We start from the raw sequence: 6,000 nt of genomic DNA on the forward strand, positions 1-6,000 counted from the left end.
GTGCTGATGTGAACAGACTGGCTTTATAAAAGAACTCGCAAAGAGCCACACGGTGCGTGACTATCACTCCACGCGCCTGCACCACACAGCCTGGAAGAAGCTGCTGCTGCAATGACCACATGTTCCCAAGGAACTGCTGAGTACCCATATATATAAAGATACATATAAAGATAGATATAAATACATATATAATTTACTTTTCTGTGTTTTCTTGACTGGAATCAGTGTGTATCGAATCAAATCCAAGTGACCTTGGCTGTGTCCAGGGATCAGAATGTGATCTGAACAGATTGAAATCTGTTTTCTTCAGCTTTGGGAAGTTGCACCACCATATCTTGGCTGTGCACCTGAGCTTTTGGTCTGTTTATTTTGGTCAAAGATAGAATAAATTTTGCTTTTGATTTTCACCTGGAGAGTGACCTTGTCGGCCTCCGGATTGCCGCACAGATAAATGAACCATCTTCTTCAACTGTGCAGGTCGAAAGAAGGCCCGGACATAAGTGTGTAGCTCATGGATTCAGGGCATGACAGGGACCCAAAACTGAATACGGCATTCGAGGTGCAGCCTGACCACAAATGTCAAAACAGGAAAGCAGCTGCTGGACCGGGTCAGACCAGGCTGAAGAAACCCCAGCCAAAAGCAAGACAAGGTCACCAGTCAGCCCGCTGTGTCTTGGCTTGCAATGACCAGCCCTACAGACCTCAATAATCAACAATTCTTACCAAACATTGTTTTCAAAGGGAAAATAGGAAACATCCAAGAATTTTAGTTCAAGAACAGCACATAAATATTAACAGTGGAATCTAAACAGAGGAGCTACATCAGTGCTAAGATTAAATTATTTTAAGACTAACCTTTTTTTGCTCCAAAACCACGCTTCGCAATATTCAACATGACCAAGAAAATAGTCTTTGCCGAAAAGGGTAAAGCAAATAAAATTTCTCCTTTTTTTCTTTTCCTTGTTTTTTTATATACCCAGCTTTGACACAACTTCACCCTTCGGGCATCCTGCAGGGGAAAAAGAAAACTGGAAATAAAACAAACCGACACTTTAGTTTCTGGGGTGACAGATGTAAGACACCTTTCCTTGCTGTCAGAAATGCTGGCTGATACCTCACCTGGTGTGCTAGGGCCCTGAGATAATCTGGCTGAGCAGCATCAGCAGTGTCTCAGCAACAGTTTGTTCAGGATGGAGCAACTCCCTGAGTGACAGTGTCAGGGGCTGCCAGCCTGCAAATAGATAGGGCTGAGTTTAGTGAGGATATCTGAAGCCCTAGAACAATGTTCCCACATTTATGTACTTGAAAGTAATTGATTATGCAGAATCATTGTGCATTGAGTGTGTGTGTTATGAAGAAAACAGCAGAATTTTAATAACGGATTTTTTCAAATATTTAGACTGTAATAGTTTTATTAAAGGATCGCTGTACAGATGCTATAAGCTTCACCATGAGTTACCTCTTACCAAATTTGTTAAATTTACATTTTGGCACTGTTTGGAGGTTGAATTCATGTGAACAACCACACACAGAAATAATATACACAAAAGAGGGGAAAAAAGCTCCAGAGAGGAAGTGATCACTTTAGGGTGATAAAGCTGAGGCCAAGGACACTAGAAAAACCCTGTTTTCTTCCTGGTACTTGCTTTGTAGTTGTTCTGCTTTGTTTTAATGCCTTCTCATGAAAGCCAGAAGTAATACAACACAAACTAATGTAGCCAGGAAGAAAATTATCATTTGTTTGTAGTTTAAACAATTATTTCAGAAAAAAGTGTGCATACAGACATATTTGATATGTTCCAGGGGACAGATAAAAGAGTAAAACATCTCACTCCACGTTTTTCTTTTTAAAAGAAAAAAAAGTCTGTTCTATTTTAATAGGTCTTTCAGTCATGAGGTATTTGAGGCTCAGGTCTGTAGTCCAGCTGGTATGAGAGATGCCTCTTGGAGATCCAGAGCAGACAAACCCAAGAATCCCTAGTTCTCTTCAGTCACAAACTCCCCTGTAAATCTGGAAAATCCCCAGGATGCACTGCCTTTATCTTCCCACCTGTGACAGATAGCCAAGGCTGACCTACATCCAACACTCTTCCAGAAATACGATTATTTGTCCCAATAAAATTTAAAAACTGTAAGAAACAGGACAGTTGACAAGTGCTACCATGCCATGAAGTGTTACTGGCGTATGAATGCCAGAGGGAGACTGGCTGCCTCGAGGGCACCTAGGCTGCTCCAGGGATGCAGCCTCCAGAGGGTGGATTTACCAGGCAGAAGGCAGCTTCTCACACATCTCCTGGCTTTCACAAATAAAGCCTGGCAGTGGGGATGGTGTTTTATTGACAGACTCCTCCTGTCCCAAGGTACTAAGGAAGGAAAGAGAAAGAACTGAAGAACGAGGCAAGCTGTCCCGGGAGGAAACACAAATGAGGACAAATTCCCTCTTTCCGTTTCAAAGGATTTTTCTACAAGTTATTTGATATCATTTCAAACAAATGTAAGCAGAGATTTCAACACATTTCTTCTGAGAGTATTAGCCTCCCTAACAACTCTATCAGTTTCTCTCTCATCTCTGATTTCCCCAAACACACAATGTGCAGTCAGTCATCAGCATGCTAAGTTAAGTGTTCCTCCCTTAGGTCATTATTTCCACTCTTTAATTGTTCTTTCAGCCTTTTGTAGTATTATTGTTATCCAGAATGTGTTGGTGTTGCTTTCCAAACACAAATGAGTAACAGTTCCTGCCCTTAAGAGTGTATATTCTCGAAATAAACCTTTCAAATTCTCCACCCAAGACAAAACACACCAATTACAGCTGTAACAGTCTTCAAAGGTTTTTCAAATTCTCTGAATTTCTGTTTCTGACACAAATCCAAATACACATCTTTTATTAACGTAAAACTAAGTGGGGCCTTTTCCAAGAAACTGAGCTTGCATTACAAAACTGCTCTTAAGGATTTGAACTTCCCCAGAAATAAGATCTTAAGGTTTAGACCTTTGCCTTGCCTCATTCATTTAGGCATCACATACCCTGGAAACTACAGAAGGATCTCTGTGCTTCAGCCCAGCACTTACGTGACACGTATGGGACAGGTACAAGCAACGAGATGGTGTTGAGGGGAAACTTCCTCCATTTACAGGCTGAGCTGTTAAAACGTAGTTGGCAGACCTGTTCCAGAGATAAGATAGAATGGAAAAATTAAAAGGCAAGGCTTTATGAGAAGCCATACAAAGCTACAACAGAATCACAAACAAAGTAGTTCATTACAATTAAAGCAGAGAGAGTAGCTGAAAATTACTTATGGTAGTCAATTCATTTCATTACACAAAAGGTTATTTCCACAGGCCATACACATAACATCCTTTATTTGCTTTCTGGTCACTTTAAGGCACTGCAAAATTCCACAAGCTAATAAATCCAAACGTATGTTTTTCTGTAGGAGCCAGAAGGGAGAAATATTGCATGGAGTCATTGAAAAAAAAAAAAAAAACAAGAAAAGAGAAGAGGGAGAGAGGCACAGCCCAGGTAGAATTGCATTTAAGAGAACAAACACCTCCATATGTAAAACTTAGCAGTTGGTTTAAGAATGGGTCTCATTCTATATTTGCTGTTGAAGTTTGGAACACAAAGATCACAGAATCACAGAATCACTACACTGGAAAAGACCCACCGGATGATCGAGTCCAACCATTCCCATCAATCACTAAACCGTGCCCCTCAGCACCTCGTCCACCTGTCCCTTAAACACCTCCAGGGAAGGTGACTCAACCACCTCCCTGGGCAGCCTGTGCCAGCGACCAATGCCCCTTTCCATGAAAAATTTTTTCCTGATGTCAAGATGCTTGGTGATATCAACACACTGCAAAACTCCTCTCTTAAGCATACTGGTCTTTGATTATTACACACAGGTTTGTGGCCATTGATTCTGCTGATCTGTTTTGCGACTGTGTAATTTCTTCTAAGCTACCAAAAAAAAAAAAAAAAAAGTCTACTCCAGTCATGGGAGAGCATTTTAACAGCACTTCATGCACAGAAAGTTTTACTGCTGAGCTATCGGAGACACTTAGCTCACCATGCAGATACTCAGTCTATTGGGTTGCTGAACTGTAATAAAAGACATCATTAAGTGAAACATTTGATGGAGGTACTTGGCTCATTGGGTTAGTGGCTATAGTTATAAGGAACCCCTTGTGAAGCCAATAGATAAAAAATAAACTCTTCTGATTTCCAAGACCAGCCTCTCTTTTTAAAGAGGGATACATGGCAGTTTCTAGTAACATGCATAATAACTTAAGACATGCTCAGAAAGACCATACACTGCCGCTGTCAAAGCTGCAACAGTACTTAGTACTTAGGTCATTGGCATGTATAACCAGCACTGACATCGATAAAGTTATGTTACAAAACTTGCTGTGATGCCACTTCATAGTGTTATGATGAAAGTGCTGAGTGTTTCACTGATTTTTAATAATTTGCTCTCCAAATCCACTGCAACCTTGCAGTGGAGTCAGATAAAATCATTGAAACACACCAGTTATATACTTTCTTTCCAAAAGCAAGACAATATCTCCTATAAAACTCCCAGAAGTTTGTGCTTCTTGTTTGTGCTCCTCTAACCTTCATCCTGTTCATTCTCCTCCTATCTGTACCATAAACACTCAAGCCTAGATCAGGCGTAACTTAGTGGCCAGCAACATCACTTTGGCTTGATTTTCATGCTCTAAATGGAGTGTAGGCAACACTAGAAGATTTGATATTAGCTGGCCAATGTGCAAACCCCAGTGCAGCTGCTGACTAGTGACTTCATTACTACAGGCCTATCTCCAAGTCAAAGAGGCCACCAGACTCTTCCCTCTGCCCCACCTCCTCTGCTCTGAAATGGCCCCTCAGGACATTGTCTGGCCGTCCCTTGCAAGTGCTGGTGGGGACAGTGAGTAGAGCAGGACTACCCTCAGCTGCAGCCAGGAGCCATGGGTGGGAAGGAAGTCACCGCGAAGCAGACATTTCATCTGGTTCCTGAGAAACATTAAGCCTGTGAAACCAGAGTGAAAGGTAATGGATTTTTTTACAATTTTTGAAAGCAGATTTGTTGAAAATGTAGTAACTAAATCCAGCTGTAGGAGAAGAGACAAGGTCCTGTAATGCAATTTCCAACTTTTCTTGGAAAGAGGTGACAGATCTGGAAATATATCCCTACAAAAATTCTGCTTTGGACCTCCTAGTTCAGGTAAAGGTAAAGATGCGTCTTCTTTCTTCTTTGACATTACTAAGGATTACCTGATTAACTAAGCCGTTAATAACTGAGCAAGCTACAGAAATCCAGGGGAAGGTCCCCACGTGCTTAACCTTCACAGCTCCCTCCAAAAGGAATCTCAGTTTCAGAAGGAGACTTGACACTTCAAATATACCCATATGGACTGAATCAAGCTGTAGCTGGTGGCATACAATTTAGTAAAGGGTAAAGCAACAGAGCATAGCTCTTATAGCTCAATTGTTTGGGGTTTTTTTCTTCAAAATAACAAATTTCAAAAATTGAGAACAGTGCACTCACACTACAGCTCTGGCTGATGTCACACATCGTAATTACATGAAGAGCTGAGAAGCAACATGCAACATCAAACCATTTCCACGAGTTTTTCTACCATCTTGTCTTAGCAGTGAATGTTTTCGTGTTCAGAGGTTGAAATACAGCATGTCTACAATGGAGAGGTACTGCTCTCTGATAATATCACTGGTATGATGTCTATGATAGTTTTTCTTTAAAACAAAAACCCTATCAAATTTCATCACTTGTGCAGGAAGCTAGTGTTTATCACTAGCATGACAAAGCCCTGACCTGGCCAAGTACCTAGCTACTGCCATAAAAGGCATTTGAAAAGTTTAATGCTTCATAAAGGAATAGCAAACAAGAGATGGCACTGCTCTCATACTTCTCTTCTACTACCCATAAGAAACAGTTCAGCTGTTTTGTTTCCTCTCAGATTTTCAAGCTGTTATTTTCA

The sequence above is a fragment of the Phaenicophaeus curvirostris genome, chromosome 8 (assembly GCF_032191515.1).
Source record: "Phaenicophaeus curvirostris isolate KB17595 chromosome 8, BPBGC_Pcur_1.0, whole genome shotgun sequence".
NCBI lineage: Eukaryota > Metazoa > Chordata > Aves > Cuculiformes > Cuculidae > Phaenicophaeus > Phaenicophaeus curvirostris.